Below are 22,337 nucleotides of genomic sequence, written 5' to 3' on the forward strand. Positions count from 1 at the left end.
GCTCTGTTTCACTCCATCTGCAGAATTAAGAGTCATGAATTGAAGCTGCAGTAGTCAGCTTTGACCTCAATATAAGGAGACTTCATAACAACTAGAAGTATTCAAATGTGTGATAGATGCCCTTCAAGCATACTTTGGATGGTCACTTTCAGGGGTTGCTGTAAAAGGTAATCTTCTTATGGCATAGGGAGAACAAAATTGCCTTTGAGGTCTCTTCTGCTTCATAGACTCTGTGATTCAGTACTTGAAAAAGTTAATACCAGTCATTATTAGGAAATTACTTTAGCCCTGGTACAATAGAAAGAATACTTAACTAGAAGTTACGGGACTAATCAATCAATCAATCAGCTGCAATTGCAACCCTCTCCCTGATACAATCTAGGCAAGAGAAAATGACTTTCAGCAAGTTACTTCATTTATTGAGCCTTGATATTGTCATTGAAAAAATTAGAATTATTCTACATAATCTCCAAGGTCATTTTCCATTATATGATTCCATAAATCCTTTAAGACCTAGTTAATGCTAAAAATAACACTACTGTAGGAGATTTTGTGCAAAGAAAAGAAAACAAATCTTTTTTTTTTCTCAAGACATGGTTCAAGTTATATGGATTCAGCAGAAGCCCATTTTGAGTTGTATAGAAATATATGACAATCTTTGGTATTACAACTGCAGCCTTAAGGAGGCTGACAAAAGAGAAGACATGGCATTTTAACATTATCCACTTACTCTCTGTCTGAAGCTTAACTCCCTAGGAAGAATAAAGAACATTCCTTTTCCCCCCTTATTTTCAATTAGAAAGAGAAAACCCTTTTTCCTAAAGCTCTATTTTTCTCTCATCTTACTCAGCTTAATTTCTTCTTTTATTCATATCATGCATTCAAGCACTGAATCAGTGATTTTAGGTTAAACAGACTTTTCATTTCTAATGGAAGATATAAATGAGAAAGATAAAAACTCAGCAGTCACTGACTTAGATTTTGTGAGGCAATAATGTAACACTCAAAGATAGAGACATTTTTGTCTCCTTGTCCTTAATTTGCACTTAATTGTAAAATGATCACTTTTGTGATAGTCTGACCCCATCCTCTATTAGAAACTGCCATGAGCAGAGCAAGCAATTTCCAGATTCTCCTTCCCCTTTTCATCTGCCTATCTCTGGACAAAGACTTTTCACTGGCCACAGTGTGAGGGATATAAACAGTCACAATGGAGTTGACTCTTTTTGAGCAGCGGATGCTCTCCTGTGGAGCAGAACATCTGTTTTATATTGCTTCAGTGACACAAGCTGATAGACTCTCGAAATCACAGACTTATCAAGCAAGCCCCAGGCACAATTAAACACCTGTGGGTACATTTAGACACTTGTCCCTCAGCTTTGAAGGGTTTGATTGCACTTAAAATTAACTAACTCTGCAGAGACCTTTGCAGATCTGAATAGGAATCCTTAAATGCTTTTCTAAAACAGGGTACATAATAGTGGTTAGGAAATAATATTTATTTTCCACCAACCTGGCATTTATGAAAAAGAAGCAAAGCCCATAACATACTCTTAGGAAAAAAGACTCAGATTTTAATGTTCCCTTGTCACACCCTATTTCAGTAGAAATAGTTGCAATAAGCTAAGAACACTGCAGTAGAAACCATGATGGACCCTTCTGCTACAAGTGTTATTTTCAGGGAGTCAGAGCCATCCTATAGGCACATTCTAATCTGGCTGGATTGCCTTTGTAATTCTTTTAGATAAAAGTTTCTCATGCCAAAGTATTATCAACTCAAGAAAAAGAGATATCAATAGATAGTGAGAGATGTCTTTCTATAACTTTGCCCATTTTCTCACTTCCTCCTCTACATAGAAAACCTTTAGTTCTTCTGGTAATGAAATTAAAATCAGCAAGTGGTGATAGAGGGATGGTAGAGGGATATCCATGCATTTAAACTGAGCGAGGGTAAGTCAGAGTAAGGAGCAAATATGTACAAAGAGGGGTCATTGAGAGTTATTCATTTATATTGGTCCTCCAAAATTGCAGAAGTATGCCTGCCTGTGTTTGTTAGTTCAACAATTTAATTCAGCGAGTTTTTATTAAGTTACTGTTATGTGTGAGGTTTTGGAATAAGAAAACAGTGAAAACAACATTGCTCTCAAGGTGAATGCATTCTGATTAAGATAAATATGTACACAGATAAGTAATATAAATGATGTGCAAATCAAATGCCAAAAAATTGGGAGGTATGAGGGTATAATACACTAATAAAAGGACATAACAAGATAAAGGTGTATATATACAAATATATAAATAACTTTTTTCAAATCCATAAGAATACAAGTCATTGCCAAAGTGATAAATGGTTGAAGAATATGAACAGTCAGGTTTTTTGGCCTTTTTTTTGGAGGGGCAATTAGGGTTAAGTGACTTGCCCAAGGTCATATGGCTAGTAACTGTAAAGTGTCTGAGGTGGGATTTGAACTCAGGTCCTCCTGATTCCAGGGCCAGTGCTCTATTCACTGTACCACTTAGCCAAATCAAACAGTCAATTTTTTTATGAGGAAATAAAAACAATTTATAGTCATATAAAAATGCTCTAAATCATTTATTAGAGAAATGGAAATTAAAACAACCTTTGAGATATCATTTTACACCTACCATATTGGCTAAAATGATAGAAGAGGAAAGTAATAAATGTAGAAGGAGATGTGGAAAAATTGGGACACTAATTCATTGCTGTTGAAACTGTGAAATGATTCAACCATTTTGAAGAGCAATCTGAAACTATGCCCAAATAGGTATTAAACCACTTATACCCTTTGATCTAGCAACACCACTACTTGGTCTATTTCTGAAGGTAATCAGGGAAAAAGGAAAAGTACCTATATATTAAAAAATGTTTATAGCAGTTGTCTTTTGGTGGTAAAGAACTGGAAATTGTAGGGTTGCCATGAATTGGAGAAGGAATGCATGTTATGTTATATGATTGTGACGGAATGATACTATGTTATAAGAAAAGATGAGCTCAATGATTTCAGAAAAAACATGGAAAGACTTGCATAAAACAATAAGAACGAAATAAGCAGAACCAAGAGAACATTGTATACAGTAATAGCTATATTGTTTTAAGAATGACTTGAGTGAAAAAGTTATTTTGACTATTATACATAACCAAATTAACTATAAAGGACATAACAAGGATTATATCTGCATCCAGAGAAATAGCTGGTAAGAAGAAGTATGTATAAAATACGTTTTACACATATATACCTGTTTGTGTCTAATGGTGGCCATCTCTAGGGTTGAGACAGGGTGAGGGAAGAAAAAAAAGAAATTTACATGATAACTTCAAGGTATGTTTCAAAGGAATGGAAAGCTGTACATAATAGATTTGCAATTTCATGTGCAATCATCTTTTTATTGTACTGTTATGGAAATGTTTGTTATATTCAAAAATTAAAAATAAAATAAATTTTAAAAAAGTTAAATTCAAGCATTCTCTATCACCTCTATCTTCTCCTCCTTGTAAAACTTCTTTCTTGCCTCTTTTATGTGAGAAAATTTACCCCATTCTATCTCTCTTTCACTTTCTCAGTGTATTCCTCTTTCTTACCCCTTAATTTCATTATTTTCTTTAGATATCATTCCTTTACTTTCAATTCACACCTGTGCCTTCTGCCTTTATATACTCCTTTCTAACTGCCATAATATGAGAAAGTGCTTTAGAGTTACCAGTATCTTCACATGCAGAAATATAAACAGTTTAACCTTATTGAGTCCCTTATGATTTCCTTTTCTTGTTTGCCTTATTATGCTTCTCCCTAGTATTGTATTGGAAAATCAAATTTTCTATTTAGCTATGGTCTTTTCAGCAGGAATACTTGAAACCCCTCTATTTAATTAAATATATATTTCCCCCCAAAGGATTCTACTCAGTTTTTTTTGAATAAAGCATTATTGATTGTAATCATAACTCCTTTCCGCTCTGGAATACCATATTCCAAGATCTCTGTAGAAGCTACTAAATACCGTGCTGTTTTGACTATGGATCCACGATTCTTGAATTGTTTTTTTCTGGCTGCTTGCAAAATCTTCTCCTTGACCTGGGAGCTCTGAAATTTGGCTATAATGTTCCTGGGAGTTTTCATTTGGGAATCTCTTTCAGGACCAGGAGGTGATTGATGAATTCTTTCAATTTCTATTTTACCCTCTGGTTGAGTAGTTTTCCTTGATCATTTCTTGAAAGATGATGCTTAGGATCTTTTTTTGATCATGATTTTCAGGAAGTCCAATAATTTTTTAATTATCTCTAGCAACTATCTATTTTCTATTTTCCAGGATATATTTTCCAGGACTTTAGTTTATCCAATGAGATATTTCACATTGTCTTCTATTTTCTTCATTCTTTTGATTTTGTTTCATTGTTTCTTGATGTCTCAAGGAGGCATTAGCTTAAACTTGCTAAAATTCTAACTTTGCAGGAATCATTCTTTTCAGTGAGCTTTTGTACTTCCTTTTCTATTTGACCCCTTCTGCTTTTAAAGAAATTCTTCTCTTCAGTGAATTTTTGTATATCTTTTTCCATTCAATCAATTCTGCTTTTCAAAGAAATCTTCTCTTCATTGGATTTTTGTAACTCTTTTACCTTTTGGTCTATTCTGGTTTTTTTAAGGTGTTATTTTCTTCAATATTTTTTGGGTCTCCTCTAGTAAGCTGTTGCCTTGTTTTTCATTATTTTCTTGCATCACTCTCACTTCTCTTACCGTTTTTTTTCCCCTTTACCTCTCTTATTTGATCTTTAAAATCCTTTTAGGAGCTCTTCCATGGCCTGAGATCAATTTATATTTTCCTTGGAGACTTTGAATTTTGGAACTTTGACTTTGTTGTCTTCTTTTTTGTCTGAGTATGTGTTTTGATCTTCCTTCTCATCATAGTAACTTTCTATAGTCAGACTTTTTTTTTTTTTCTATTTTTCACTTATTTTTTCCATCTTATTTTTTGACTCTTAACTCTTTGTTAAAGTAGGGCTCTACTTTGATTTTGCAGGGGGGGCACTGTTCTAAGCTTTAGGGCTTTTGTGTGGCTGTTTCAGAGATACTTTTAAGAACCTGTGAGTTTTCATTTCTTCCAAGGTGGCATAACCTAAGGAGAAGTATGTAGTACTCTTTTATCCTGTGCTTTGGTCTTTGAGTGACGATTTTCTACATTGGAACTGTCATGAGCATCCCTACTCCATTGAGGCCACAAGCTCTCGTGTGTTAGTGCTTCTTCTGTCCCTAGGACTCCCACACAGGACTCAACCTAGATCCAAGCATGGGCAATGCAACAGTCTTGCTTCCAGTGTCAGCAAATAATTTTCTTTGGACCAGTTTTTCTACCCCCTTACCATATATAAACTGAGTGCTCCAGAATTAACTGCTGCTGCTGCTGCTGCTACTGCTGCTGGTTCAGTCACACCCAAACCCTGCTCCTGGTTTTCTGGGGCATGGTCTGGGTAGGGTCTGCCTGCCATGGAGCACCCTGCCCTGGAGCAGCCTGTGTTTGACTGCACCCAATTCTCACCTTAGTGTGATATATCTTTCCTGCACCTTCTCAGTATGTTTGGGTTGGAAAACTTTTTCACTTCATGTATTTGTTGGTTCTACTGCTTCATAATTTCTTTTAGGTCATTATTAAAGGTGTTTTGAGGGCTTAGGGAAGAGGTAAGTGGAGGATCTTCCTTTTCTCCACCATCTTTTTTTTTTTTTAAAGCAATTGGCATTAAATAAATTGCTCGAGGTTACAAGGCCAGTTATTTCTGGGTGTGGTGCTAAGTATCTGAGCCTGGATTCGATCCCAGGTCATCCTGACTCTGGGGCTGGTGCTCTTATTCACTGTGCCACCTGGCCACCCCTAAGCAATTGGGGTTAAGTAACACGCTCAAGGTTACACAGCCAGATGTTCCTGGGTGGGTGCTAAGTGTCTGAGCCTGGATTCAATCACAGGTCATCCTGACTCTGGGGCCAGTGTTCTTACTCACTGTGCTACCTGGCCACCCCTTTTCTCCACCACCTTGTCTCCATCCCATCAAGGCTTTCTTTTCTTAAAGAACAAGAAAATGTCATTATACTTATTCACCATGTTGGATTAACCATTCCTCTTTCAATGGGAAGATTCTTTATTTCTAGCTCTTTGCTACTCCAAAAAGTATTGCTATAAATATTTTGGTGTATGTGTGTATTTGTGTGTGTGTGTGTGTGTGTGTGTCTTCCTTTCCAGCCTTTGTATTCATTGCACTGTAGACCACCCACTGGGATTTCTGGGTCAAAAGAGTATAGATATGATAGAAATTTTTTAATCATAGCATTTTTTTCAGAATGCTTAGACCAAATAAAACTTCCAGTAATATGATTTAGTGTATTTGTCTTCTTGCAGCATCTTTATAATTTATTTCAATCTTTTATAACTTTCACCAAATTACTCAGTTTGAGGTAAGAGATCAGGATTTTTTTTTCATGTACATTTGTCTTATTATTTGCAGTGTGTAACGATATTTCATATGGTTGTTACTAATTTATAATTGTTGACCTTGAAAAAATTATATGGAAATACAGATATACATATGTTTACCCTTTAGAAATCTATTCTTTTCAGTACTTAGAGTAACTGACCATCAGTATAATACATTTGAATTCCTTGATAGCAGGATGTGTCTTTATCAAATTTTGTACTTATGGTACTTAATTAAATAAATAGGGTTCCTTAAACTGTAGGCACTTAGTGAATTTTTGTTGATTTGACTTGACTTTTGTGCCCCCTATATTTTAATTGGTGAAATGAAGAGGTTAAAGAAGATAATGTAGCATTACAGAATCATTGAATCTCAAAGTTGGAAAATACCAAAGAGATCATCCAATCCAATCCATACATATATCCCTGTTCAAAATCAGTTTAAACTACTCTGATTTGAAAATTGATGGACACTGATGCAACTAATGGTAGTTAATAATATGGAGATTTAAATAAAAAGAGGAAATATCTGGCCTTTAGTAGTAAGCATTTCAACTTCAATTTTTTTCTAGAATAACTATTATGTGGGAAACATAATTTTATTATAACCTGTAAAGGTCATGAAATATTTATAGCAAATTTTAGATGTCATTAAAGTTATAATTGTATTGTTATAAAATATTGAGAAATCACAAACATTGCACTACATAAGAAAACACAGCAAGTGTGTGTGTGTAAATTGACCCAGCAATCCCAGTGGGTGGTCTATAGTGCAATGAGTACAAAGACTAGAAAGGAAGACACACACACACACACTCACATAAGTATGTCTGGAAGGTCATGCCTTTCAGTTTCCAGTTTAATTAGAAATTTTAACTGAATTACTCTTGAAACTTGTTTTTTCAAAATCTTATGATACAGCCTACTATTTTCCCAATCTCCTGATGATAAGTTAAAACATTTTCCTTCTTTTCTGAGATTTTTTTAAGGTGGTGAAAGGTTCTATCTTTCTTGAAAAAAAAAATGATGGTTTAATATCCTTCAATAAGAATTCATAGTTATATTATACTTCAATAATTACAAGTTACTTTTCTCATAACACCATAATGAAATAGATATGGTAAATATTGCTATGTTCATCTTATTGATAAAGAAGTTGAAGTCTTTGCCTGCCCATGTTTCTACAGAATTTGAGAATCAGTGCTTGAACTCAAACTTTCTGACTCAAAGTCCAGTGTCTCATCCCCCTACCCTTTCTGTTATGTGACATGAAAGTAAGCAGATTCTTCTTGTCTTCATCATTCTAAAAGTCAAATTCCAAGTATGATCAGAGTCTAGAAGAGTCCAGAGGACCTAATTATGTCAACAGGAGTATTCCTAAATTATTCATAAAGAAATGTTTCCTGTAGAGCTCTGGCTAGTACTCTACAGCTGTAAATAACTAATAGAATTTGGAAGTGTAAATCATTCTTGTGTTTGTGCAGATATAGTCATATATTTAGTAACTGAGTATAAAATCTTTGACTTAATTCAGCAACCATTTATTCTGCAGTATAAATGGGGCACCTTATAAAGTATAGAAAGGTGACATGAGATATGATCCTTGCCTTTGAAGAATCATTTTTGAGATAGCACTATGTAAAATAAATTTTTGTAAGATGATTTGTAGTTTCTTTGTGATATGTAGATTTTTAGTATTTTTCATTATCTAGAATGTACATTTATAAATTCAGTGAATAAAGTCAAATGCTGGTTATGGATGCTATTAGGAAAAATAATTACTGCAGTTATTACTAAATGGTAGTTAATTGACCTGAGACTTTCAACACAGACACAGAGGAAAAATAGTAATAAGAATTGATCCTTGCCATAATTGTGTAATATTTTGCAGCAAAGCTTTTCTTTCTTTTTAAATGGAACACATTTCTGAATGTGTAATGTAAGTCATAGGGAAACTACAAATCAGTTTACAACAATTCATTTTACATGTTATTTTCTCAGAAATACTTCCTCAAAGGCGGGCATCATATCTCATTTCATCTTTCCAGTGCCTTATGTGGTGCCTCATACATAATAAACACTTAATAAATTGTTCATGAATCAAATCTTTGTATGCCTAGAACATAGATTTATAGAACTGTGTCTTGCATATAGTAGACATTTTGTAAACATATGTTGAGCTGAATTTGTAAATGAAGCACTTTGCATTATTCTATGCCTGTTATTACTGATTTGGATAATTTTCTCACTTATGAAGTAGAGAGGAACGCCATTTGTTTATGCCTTTTAATAATTACTTTACCTTACTTCTGTTTTATCTTGTATAGTTGGATCTGATCAAAGTCCCTAGAAAAGTATGTAGACCCTAAGTGAAGGATATTTAAGCAGATATGGAGAAGAGTCCCAAGGGATTAATATATGCATGTTTGAATTATAATCTGCCCTGGTTGTGGGAGTATGATGAAAACTTAAGACCCACATGAGCGTAGATCGTTCATCTATCTATATATGCACACACACGTATTATATAGATATAGAGACAGAAACAGAGAGAGAGGAGAGAAACAGAGAGACCGAGACAGAGAGATGGAGAGATAGAAAGACAGAGAGTACAATTTTTACAATCCTTGTAATTTTCATCTGTGACAAACTAAGATGTAGTTGTGTGAATGTATTCAAATAGTTTGATGTGAGAAATATGAAAAAGATAAATCTGTGAAATAGATAAAGTTGTCTTCAGGGTCCTATTGTCTTCATTTTCTGTACCCATTTTCATTTCCTGGTGTCCCCCATACTCTAAAAGTCCATTATCTTTTCTCACCAGTAGAACTGGATCTCTATACAGGATTATTTGAGTCAATTTTCCCTGATCTCAAAATTATTTCTTCCCTCAGTCTTGGGCTCATACAAATTCTTAATAACAATTAAGAAATATTATTGGTAAATTTTTCTTTTTCCTCTAATTCTGTATGTAAAAATGGTTATGACATTTTAACTAAGTTGTGAATGAATGACAACTATAAAAGACTCTAAGTAAACATGTGTTTACAAGACTGCATGCTTGTAAATGTAGAGGGAGAGTATCTACATACTTACTGAAAAATACTGCAAAACAAGAGTTTGAAGAAAATCTTTTCTTAGAAAATACTTCTTTTTATTTATAGGCCCAACAGTTCAACATTATGGTCATAATGGTCACCTTTTATTTGCAACACCAATAGACTATCTCTTTATAATATAATATCTATAATTTTATAAAGATAAGAAAGAAAAAGGGAAATTTCAGCCTCTGGATCAGATTATTTATTTTTTTTTTATTTTTGCTTCCAAATTGTCTTGCTCCCTCCACCCTCTCCCCCATCCATCAAGAAAGGAAAAAAATGATACCAATTATACATATGAAGTAATGCAAAACATTTCTATGTTAGCCACCTTGCTAAAAAAAAGCAAGTAAAAACCCCTTCAATCTGCACTCAGCATCTTCATTCTTTGTCTGGAGACACCATTTTTCTTTTTATATTTTGAGTCCTTTGAAATTGTTGTGGATCATTGTTTTGATCAAAGTCGATAAATCTTTCACAGTTGATTATCATTGTAATGCTGCTAATTCTGTTTACAATGTTCTCCTAGTTCTCACTTTACTTTGAATCAGTTCATATAAGACTTTGCAGGTTTTTTCTGAAACCATCTCCATTGTTTCTTAAAGTACAATAGCATTTCTGTATAAAATTTATATACATGTTGTGTTTCCCAACTGTGCTATGTTGCTTAAACTTAATTCATTAATCCTCCCAAATATATTTATGTTAATCCAGAGCCACAAGTCAATAAAATAATGGTAGAATTTGAGGTTTTTTTTAGTAGTTGGGTATGGAAGATATCCACTGTCATAGGAAACTTTTGTGTATATCCTCAATCATCACAAATAAGGAAACAGGTAAAACCTATATCCCCCTCGCTCTTTTTCTCTCCATGTTTGTGTGTGTGTGTGTGTGTGTGTGTGTATGTGTGTATGTTTGTTTTTCTCTTACAGACCAGCCTAACCCCAAATGACTCTGATCCTAGACCAAACCCTACTAAGTCACTGTTTGGACCCTGCCTGGCTCAGAATGAATATAAATAACAATTGTTTCTGTTTTGGCCAGAAAACCTGAAGGTCTTCCCCTCCCAGATCTATTTTTTTTAAAGAGACCATTCTTTGATTCATTTTTTTAAGGCTTAATCACTGAATAGTCATTAACTCAGGCAAACTGAGATCTGTTAAAAAAAAGCTAGTTTGAAAAAAGCTAAGGTCTCCCACTACATTCTGGACCATTTCCACTTGTCCTGATTGATATCTGGCCTCTGAATCCAGATGGCTCTAGAGGAGGAGGAGAGACTGATGACTTTGCACAGTCCTCCCTCACTTAAATCCAATTCACTTGCATGTCATGGCATCACCTCCCTGATATCATGATCCTCATTGAAAATGAAGGACAAATGCTCTGTGAGTAGAGAAGGAGCTGGCTATTAGACATCCAACTTCCAGTTTGACAACATGTCCTTTAAGGTTGAGTTCTGGAATTAGGGCACAGGAGGCACTGGCCTAAGCTTCTTGTGCTGGGGCCAGGAACTAGTCACTGGCTTTCTGTGCTTTGGTCCTCAGGTGCTGGTGGTTTACTCACTATGCAGAGGTGACCTTGCCTCATCGAGTCTGTTGTTGCCTAGTTTCTGAAGCTGGCAATTTGATTTCTGTGCTGGAGCTGAAGGCCTCACAACTGTCCTGCTGTGTCACTGGCTTGCTGAGCCAGTACCGAGGGGTCTTGGTTGCTGATGTGTATTGTGGTTAAGAACCTCCCACTGGATTGCCAGGATACTGTCTGCACTGGGCTGTGCTCCTCTTTTACTCAAGTGACACAGACCTATCCTGAATTTCTTCAAAGTTAATCTTAAAGTGGAGAATTGCTTTACTCCATCTTTTTATAGATTCTGTCATTCCAGAATCTGTTTAGAGACTTGATTCATTTTTTTCCTTAGGGAAACTGGGGAGAGTTCAGGCAACTTCTTGACTTCTCTCTGCCATCTTGGATCTGCCTTAAAGAAGTAGTTCTTTGAGTATTTGATCTTCAGATGTCCCAGGTTTATTGGGTATTCCTGATGCTTGAAATTTCAAGGCTAGCTCTCTTTGCTGAGAATAGAACCAATCATGTCCTAGAATTATGAGGATGATCAGTATAACAAGAATGCAATATTCACAATGCCTACAGTAACTACAAATATGCCGGTATAGTTATTAATAACAAAATATAACAGACTCTCTAGATGGGGGACATAGGGAGAACATTTATTCAAATACCAGAAAGCTGAGTCCCAAAACCAGAAAGTCAAAGCCATCACAGAAGCCACTGAGTTGGCATGCATAGTTAATACAGCAACCACCCACATTCTCAAGTTCTCAATACAAAACAGGCTCCCCCAGCAAAGATCCTCTTCTCCTCACTCACAGTAACTGCTCAGCCTTCATGCAGCTCCCAGCAGCTCTGGCCCCCTCAGGCCCCATCCTTGGAAGTCATCAGCAGGAGTCCTCAGCAGAAGTTCTGGCTGGTTCAAAACAGAAGTTGGGGCTGCTGCTCTCACTTCCAGTCACTACTCTGGCTCCAGCTCCTTCCTACCTCTTCCCTTCCTGGTACATCAGCAAGTTCAAGGGGCATGGAAGATCTTCAAATCCCATTACCATTACTGTTGGGGTCCTGGTCCCAACTCCAGCCTTCTCTTACCTTATACAAGGTCTTCGGACGTCTCCGGCTTCTTGTCTCCAAGAAGAACTTACCCCCACAGAACACCCAGGCCAGGGAAAGTATGATATGAAGCTGTTTATTTGGTTACATCTTAACAGCACCACAAGCAAGCACAGGAACAGGCACAGGAACTAACTCACTTCCAGGTGGAACTGGAACTAAGCAGGAACTAACTAACTTCTTCTATCTCCCCAATTTATAAGCCTTGTGGCGGCACACCTTGCGGGCCCAATCATGTTCTCTCCTGAGTACTGTAAGAGACCAAGGAGCAACATCCTTCCCGGAAGTCCTTCATGCACTGCCATGCAGAGTATCACTCTCGCGTCACTGTGCCCAAAACTGCTTTATCCCTGGTTCGTTAACCTCCAGGCAAAGCTGTCCCAAAAATGTCAGTCAGAAAGCCACGTGCACCCCCTCCGGCTGTCCCCTTGTCACCTGTCATGTGGGAGCCAATCGTGCCCTCTCCTGAGTGCAGGGCAAAGGAGTATGTGTTAAGAGGAGTCCATGTTTGTGGGGCACGCTCAGTGCCACGTCGGCCTTTCCCAACCCAGCAGAGTCGGCCCCCACGACCCTGTGCTCAATGCCATGCCAGCCTTTATGGCCCGGCAGACTCAGCCTCTGTATCTCCAAGCCCCTGCCCCTCAGAGGTCACGTGCACTCCCTCTGACATCTTGTGACTGCCGCAGTGTCTCTCACACTCGTGGCCCTAACACATTACAGTCAGAAAATTAATCTCTCTTGGGTCACAAAGTCTATGAACACAAGGAACTGAAATATTTTTGGATTTTTATGTAGCAGTGTGTTTCCCCAAAGTTATCAGTGATTATAAACTACTGTGGCAAAAATATTTTTGATACGCCACTTCATTTGGATATCTGTAATAGATTCAGATTTTCCCCTTAAAGATGTTTCTATTTTTATGTGGATCTATAGGTAGCTGAACATATCTCTACACACACACACACACACACACACACACACACACACGTTTCCATCCTTTTTTAAATGTTACATGAAATCTTTTTAAACAGATACACAGAAATAATAGCAAAAGATCAAAGGAGAAAAATAATCCCAGAAAAAAAGGGATCATGGACAGGAGCATATAGTAATAAAAGCTGAAGAAAATGCATTCAGTTAGCAGAAAGGAGCAAGACACGTCCATTCCATAAGCAGTTTCCCCATGTCCTGGTGGACGTAGGGCAAAGTGGAAGTGCCCTATCCCAAGGTGGGGAGAAGAAAGAAAAAGAAATTGATTGAATCCCTCCACATCTCTGTTTCTCAGAATCCCATCTCCTTTCAAGTCTCAGAAGAGGTACCACATTTTCTGAAGGGCTTGGAAACTTTCCCTATCCTCCTCTCTCTCCCTCAATATTCAGTGACTTTCCCTTCCTCAGGTTAGTGCACACTCATGTACATATCGGCTTCATCCCAAATTTTCTTTCCTATCCCTATAAACACCACGAATATTCTCTGACTGCAGGGACTCTAATTTTTGCGCCTTACTTAAGAAGCATCCACTGATTTGCACTGAAGCAAGGCCAATTGACTAAAGAATTCAGTGTGGAAATACATACATACGCACATATGTGTATGTATATGTGTATATATTATATACATTTACTTTTAGAGTTTATATCAGTGTAAGAGATAGATTTAAAACTATTCCATATCATTTTACATCTCATTCCTTAAATTGAAGAGTACATATATGTGTATATATATATACATATTTATATATGTATATACCAATCAAAAGTTCTTATATTAAACACTAAAAGGTGTTCTAATTAGAATGCACTGCTTAAGAGCACAAGAATATGTTGATATAGGCCAATGAAACTTAACCATATCCCAGTCATTATTTATGTTATCAAATGAATTAAGAATGGAAACCATTCCAGAAATTAAAATACATGACTGAGAAGGAACTTATGGGGTAGGAGGAGAGGAGAGACCTTGGCCAAATCTCTTCCCTCCCTCCTTGCTCACCTTTGATTAGAGAAGGATATTGATAACTTTAAAAAAATCTGAAGGATTTTGTACCTTTCTATAGGTGTCCAAGCATCAAGTTCTAGTATAGCGGCATATTCTATTTTATCATCAATGTGCTAACTGGCATTCTTAAATCAGTTGGTAGCAGTGTCTGCTTCATTGGAAATTAAGAACAAATTAAACTCATGACATTACATGGATACTAGCAAAAATAATATACTATGCATAAGGGGAAGTTCTTGAGCAGGTAATGAATGGGAAGAAAAGACTTTCATCAATCAGAAATTGTGAGTTAGCCTTTGCCACATACTCCTTTATAACTTTGAGCTCACTTTACCTTGAATTATGTATGTACCTGTGGACTTTTTTAAGGGAAACTTTTTTTTTAAAGAATGCTTCTTATTTCATCACCCAAGCTTTTCTAAAATATATTTAAGTCTGACTCATCAAATGATTCTCAGCTGATAATCTTGGGGGGAATTACAACAATGGAGCCCGTATTCATGGGCATAAAGAATCATCTCTGATTTATCAGTAGTTTAACCATCCTAAAGGTTAGATATAAGCATGTTCTTGGGACCTGACTCACCTGTGAGGATGAGAATTAGAATGAGAATCCTCAGAGCTCACACAAAACTTGTCTATGACAGACAACCTAAATCAGTATTTGAGATGCAACTTTCTGAGGACAGAAGGGGAAAAGAGGATATGGTTAATGCCTGGTAAGAATAGGAGGCCAAATCTTCACTCTTCAAACTAAGTAGAAGATGGCAGTTGTAATTTGAATTTTTCTATTGATTCCAACATCAAATCTTTATGATCATAGAACCATAAAAATCACATTAGATAATTATCGAATTGATTTATTTAATAAGATATTGATTAATTTTATAGAGTCCAAAGTCTTGGATTGAAAGAATTTGAGGGCTAAAACATTTACTCCAGAAACAGAGGCACCTACTAGTAAGGTACAACACTTTAGTCTAGCTATATTTTACCAAAGAAGAGAAAAACTAATATGCTCTGACAGATAGAATGCTAAATTAGGAAGAGATTCCTATGGAAAATGGAATCTTTTTTTCCCTTTTACTACAGGAAAAAAGAAGGGTAGAAAGAAAGTAAAGAGGCTGTCTTAGAATCATTAGTGCTAGGTATTTCAACAAGAGGCTTAAAACTCAGTATTCAATATTTTCCAAACAGAGGGCATTATCTTTCCCTTTAAATACATCCTTCTTCCAAGGTTATATATTATTGTAATGGCAGCTACCCTCTTTCTAATCACTGGGCTCACATCCTCATGTGATCCTCTATTCTTCACTCTCATTCACTTCATATTTCCAATCAGAAATCCCCATGTGTCATTTTTATCTCTCTATTATCATATTTATCACCTTTGCAGATATATCCCTTCTATAGTAGTTTAATCCCTCATCACTCTTCTGGACTATTGCTACATCCTTCTAATTGGTCTCCATGACCCAAATATCTCCACACTCTAATTCATTCTCCAGTGGTGCTAAATTTTTCTTGAAGTACAGGTCTGACCATGTCACTCCCTACTCAGTAAATAGCAATGCAAACTTGAAATATATTCTTAATACCTAATATATGATCATTACCTCTAGTGTCATATATAAATTCTGTTTTCCATTTAAAGATTTCTGTTATATGGTCCATTTCCTTTTTTTCCTTTAGTCTTCTTATACATTACTACTGTCTAAGAATATTTTGGTCCAACTATAGTGGAAAAATTTCTCTTACTCAGAGTTGACATTTCATCTCCCATCTTTGTACCTCTAAAGTCTCTTCCTATACCTGGAATCTTCTCCTTCCCCATTACCAACTCTAAGAAGTCCTAGCTTCCTTCAAGAATTAGTTTAAGGTTTATTTTCTTCATTAAGGCTTTTCCCAATCCTCTCTAACTAACGAGGCCTTCCCATCTAAGGTTACTTTGATGTATATGTATATCTTTATATATCACTTTACATATATATATATATATATCATCTCTCCCATTAGAATATAATCTATTTCATGACAAGGAGTGTTTTTTCTCTTTTTCTTTTTACATACAGTGATTCACGTAGCATCTGACACATTATAAATCATTAAAAATTGATTCATAAAGTAAATACTATGGCTCTAAGTATAATATGAGATTTAGTTCTATCCCAATACCTTCTTTAGTGAAAGTTTTCATCCAAATATGGGGAGAACTCTTTTCTCTGGAAACACAATGGAAGTCAATAGGGAAAATAAGATTTGCTTTACAAATATTTCACATTATTCTCAGTCTGGATAGAACATATCTATTCTCTATTTTTTTTTTATAAATTAATTCCCATTCTCTGCTAACACACTAAATTTATTAGTAGTTTTAATTAATAAAATTGAGAAATTATTTTTGACTTCATTTATAGAAAACTGTTTTGTCAACAAAGTATTTTGCCAGTATAATCACCTGGATAATTGAAATAGCCTCTTTAAACAGATTATTTTTTCCCCTCTTCAGTATAAATCACAAACTGCCATCACATTGATCATTATAATGCAGAATTCTGATCCTATCAACTCCCACTCAGAAGCCTTAAATATCTTCTTATTTCCTGGTAAATAAAGTCAAAGCTCTCCATTATGTCATTCAAATCCATCTACAATATAAAGTCTCACAGTCATCAAGGAAGCTTTATTTTATCTTTTTAGGCACCTTTTCCACAAGCTCAGTGATAAAATTTGATAGTTTTGAAAAATTTAATCGGGTGATATGTTTAGTAAACCCATGTTTTTCTGTAAGTTAGTCTCAACTCAAAAAACACGGGAAAAAGGTAAGGTTGAAAAGCAAGAGTGTAGGCACAAATATAGGTCCACATGTGGATAGAGACGGAGACACCGATGATGTAGAAATTCTGTGGAAAGAATAGCAATTATACTAAAATCATCATCAAATGACATTTAATCAAACCTAGAACTATGGAGGCAGCTATGATCTAGTAGAAAGTACACTGAAAATAACATAAAATCTTGAATTTGAGCTGCAGATCTGTTAATTTAAATAATTTATAACAGTATAAGATTATAGGACTTAATGCTAATTGAGACCCTAAAGGTCCTTTAACCTCTCTGAGACTGTCTTCTCATCTAAAAAATAGAAATCATACATGAACATTTCACCCCAATGGGTTTTTCTAAATATCAAGTGGAATAATGCATAAAAGTATATTTAATATTATAAAACATTATGTAAGATTTTACTATTATTATTATTATTCCAATTGAATTTAATATAATACCTAATGCTTTCTTCATAAGCTCATGCAACACCTTCTATATAAAAAATTGAGATTAATAAATAGCAATCCCCTTATGTCATTTGAGGTTTTCTTCTCTGAATATGTGTGTATACATATATGTGTATATATATACACTCAGTATATCATATGGTACATAGCCTATATCATTGCATTCAGTACCATTTCCAAAATACTTGTTTACACAAGCAGGGGCTCTCAGACCATCTAGTACAGGATAGACTGTGGTTGAATGGGAGAGGAGAGAAGGAGTCAGCTACTATTGCCAGAGAGGCTGTGGTTGGCTCATTCCCCTATGAAAAGTCAAACCTAACAGGGAAGTGTGAGCTTCTGCCACAAGGTTGAAAGATTCTACTAGGGAGAAGATTGTTAGTCTATCAGTTGCTAAAGCTATCATAATTCTACACTGGAGAGCAGGGTGTCTGGCTTCTCTCTTCAGTTTTCTCAGATGGTTAAACATATTCTTGCAGCAAGCGAACAAAGTTATTTTGAAATACTCTCAAGGGATCCATCCTTACAATTGAAGTGAATCTTCCCTAGCACAACATATCATCCTTTGAAGTGCCCACCAGAAATTATACACTAGAGCTCCCTTAAAACTGCTACAGGGGACCCCTACTGGGGTCCTTGGAAATTACCTAATAGGCTCCAATAGTAAAGAAATGTTTCACCTGTGTTGCTAAAACATGCCACAGATTCCCATGGATTCAGGTCTGTTTCGCTTCAGTAGAAATAATACTAAGGCTTTGTTTCAATAAGAATAATACTAGAATAATACTGAGAAAGCTCCACTTCAAGGGAAACAATGCTAACCCCTTAGAAACATATTCTGTTGCTGGCGATCACATTGTCTATAAAATTATGTCTAACAGAAAGCTCAAGGCTGTCTTTCGGTCTGAGAGGCAGCCCTGGCTGCTTAATAAACACTCCTATGAAATTATACTTGGCCTAGCTGTCCTGTTATGTCTCGGTGTCCGTTACACCTTAAAGGGTCACAGAAAATACAAACACCATCCACCCCTAGGCCACAATAAATCACAATCTCCTCCATCAATACACAGTGTCCAAGGAAAATCCTCTGTCATCTTGACTGGAAGATGACTTCCAAATCCCTCTATGAGCTGAACACTCTCTTCTCTTGCCTGGATTTACATGTAGGAAGCTCTCCCCTCCTGCTCCATATCTCAGCACACATAGACTACTCCACTCCAACCTCATGCTGGACAGCAGGCTCCAGGGGCTCCTACCTGCAGCTTCTGCTTCAAGGAAAACAAAGCTTAACAGGGCTACAACAATATTTATATACATTACCAGCACCATCATCTCAATTCACTTTAACAGTTCTTAAAAGGGACATAAGCTAAATATCTTTCTCATGGGCAGATCTACCCCTCTATCTCAATTCACTCAGATACCAACTGACAGAGCTTCTGTCTGAGAAATTAACACAGACTTCACTCATTATACTTGTTTATTATGCAAAAGAATGAGAAGAAATCTTCCTTAGGAAAGCAGGAGATATACAGCACTTGACTAGTACAGGCTGGACTGTGGTTGAGTGGGAGAGGAGAGAAGGAATCAGCTACTATTGCCAGAGAGGCTTTGGTTGGCTCATTCCCCTATGAAAAGTCAAAACTAACAGGGAAATTTGAGCTTCTGGCACAAGGTTGAAGGATTTTACTGGGGAGAAGATTGTTAGTCTATCAGTTGCTAAAGCTATCAGAATTCGACACTGGAGAGCAGGGTGTCTAGCTTCTCTCTTCAGCTCTCTCAGATAGTTAAACATATTCTCACAGCAAGCTAACAAGGTTATTTTGAAATACTCTCAAGAGATCCATCCTTCGAATTGAAGTGAATGTTGCCCAAGTGTCTTTCCGCCCTCTCTCATCCACAGTCTCTTCTTCTATCTTTTGCTGCTCTTCCTAACTCAATTCTGTCATTTTAATATGATAACAATATATTCAATGAACCAGAATTCCTAATTTCCTAAGAATTCTGAAAAATTAGATTTTATTTGGAAGTTCTCTAAATATTATATTATCAATCTACTCTTTCTCACTTCTTATGGCTTTAATTGTTTTGCTACTTCAGTATTTTTTTAATTGACTTGGGTAATTCTATTAAAAGTTCTATTAAGTCCTCAGAAAGGAAATAAAAGCCTGGGAATTCTTTTCTTTATTAGAAAATTATTTGAATTGTCTCTGCATCATCAGCATCATCAGCCATATATTTTAAGATAATAATTAAGTTAAATATTTGACATGGCTCATCAGGTCTTTTTTGTATAATGCATTTAAGGAATAGCAAATTAGTTTTTAGAATAATTTCTCGCCCTAAGAGGATTATTATTTTTTCTCTTAATCACAAATTTAGGAACTATTGCATAATTCTTAGGGCTATGAATATTGTGCTTCATTTTTTTAATCAGACTGATTGTAAGAATGAAGCATTTAAATTTAAAACTTTCACTGGGGATTTTATAATTGGCTTTTAATAAGTTTGAAAATATTACCTTCTGCTAAGTCACAATCTCACTCAGTCGTAATTTTTATTTTATTTTTTACATTTTACAACTGTTATTTTATACTTTGCTGTAAACTGCTCTCGATATCACACTAAAAAAAATATCTAATCAGCCAATTCAGGATATGGGAATTCCTTTTGAAAAGTGAGACTCCTGCTTCCTAACTCGAAATCATAGCTGTATTATATATATTGGGTGCTAATTTCTTTATTTATTTTTAAGCAATTTGGGTTAAGTAACTTGCTAAAGGTTACATGGCCAGTTATTTCTGGGTGTGGTGCTAAGTATCTGAGCCTGGATTTGATCCCCAGGTCATCCCAACACTGGGGCCAGAGCTCTTACTCACTGAGCCACCTGGATGCCCCTGGGTGCTAATTTAAAAAGTATTAAATCAAAGCCTGAATCTTTATGAAATGTGTAAGTACATGAGATATATATTCAAAATGTAAAAACAAAATTTTCATTGGTGTGTTGTTCATTGTAAATGAAGTATGTGACCTCATTCAACTTAGCCTTAATACAATGGGAACCAGGTAACTTTTTACAAATATTGCAATCATTTATACAATTTTATATAGAATGCCTACCATGTACAAAATTTTGATATCTATATTAATGGGGATACAAGTATTTTTACAACTTTATACCTGCCCTCCAGAAACTCACATGATATTAGACACATATTAAATGCCCAGAAATTGTAAAAAAATCCCCAACTATACAATGTAATAAAGCCAGAAAATACAGCAAAAACACTAACAATATTTTAATATATTTTCCCAATTACTTTTTATTCAGGTCTAATTTAGCACTTGCTCTGGGGCAACTCTCCCAACCCCCTTTTCATGCTGGGCAGGTCAGGTCGTCAGATGACAGCTAGCTACATCTCTCCTCAGGGTTTTGTAGACACCTTTAATTTATTTGGAGTGGTTTCCTTATACTACAACTCACAATCACTTATTGGTACATTTTTCCTTTTGATTATCATTTGACATCAGTTATCCAGGCAACCATACCTCCATAGGAGTTAGACCACTCAGCTCCAAACTCAATTGTGGGATTATGCCTCTTAACCCTAGTGACCTCACACCCTGCATTTAAAGTGCCTATCACCTTCACCTTCATACCTATTGCTTGGAGAATTTTAATTTATCAATACTATCATTTTTTAATGAATTGTGATTTTTCACACTGAAACACTGTTCCCAGTCACTAGTCCCTTTTCTATGTTATCTCTTTCATGAAAATGCAAGTTACTTGAAGATAGCCTTTGATATTTGTATTTCCAGAAATGTATTAATTTGTGTCTTCCGTGTGGTAAATGTTTGATATTTTTTTCATTCATTCATCCATTCATTTGCTCATTCACTTTCCACACCTCAAAAAATTAGAGAAAAATGCAAGATTTTCAAGGGCTCTTCAGCATTTAATCTTTTATGATTTCTCTTTAGCCTTCTAGGAGATATTACTAACCAAACCACTAAGTATTTACACATTACATTTATACAATAGCAAATTTTATTTTTATTTGGCAGCAAATACACAAATACAGGGTTGAGCAGCAATGTCCTAAAATGAAAATTCATCCTGCTCTTTTTTTTTTGTGGAAAACATGAACTGTTACTGTTTATTTAAAATGTATATTAAATTTTAACAAAAATTGCCCAGAGTCTCCTTTGTGACTCTTTTCTTTCCTTTTGCATGTTTAAAAAATTTGTTTTTTACAAAAAGTATTGAATACATTAATATTAATATTTTTTATAAAATTCTTTATTCACTTCTACTTTACATCATTCATTTCCTCAAGATTTTGAGTTACAAATTTCTCCCCATTTTTTCCCTACCCACCACCACCAAATAGCGATCCCACTGGATATCCCCTCCTCCAATCTTTTTTCTCCCATATCTTCTCCCATACCCCCTCTGACTTTCCAGTGGGGCATGATGAATCTCTATGTCCCAGTGCCTATGTATCTTACTGTGTTTCCCTGATAATAAGACCTATCCCGAAAATAAGCCCTCCCCTTACTGTGTAAGATTCCTCTAAAAAAGCCCTCCCCCCAAAAATAAGCCCTATTGAGATTGCTACTGTAGTGAAGGTGATCCCCTGCGCTACACGCTACATTATGATACCCTCTGTATGTACTGTACCCCCCCTCCCGGGTGAAACGCACGCCGCGCTCCGAGCTGCATCCAATCAGAACTGCAGCAGTAAGTGCGTCATCCTGTTCTTCCCCAGTGATTTGCTTATTGAAT

This window comes from Petaurus breviceps, unplaced genomic scaffold (assembly GCF_028583685.1).
Source record: "Petaurus breviceps papuanus isolate PSGF00001 unplaced genomic scaffold, PetGlider_PUasm1.0 38, whole genome shotgun sequence".
NCBI lineage: Eukaryota > Metazoa > Chordata > Mammalia > Diprotodontia > Petauridae > Petaurus > Petaurus breviceps.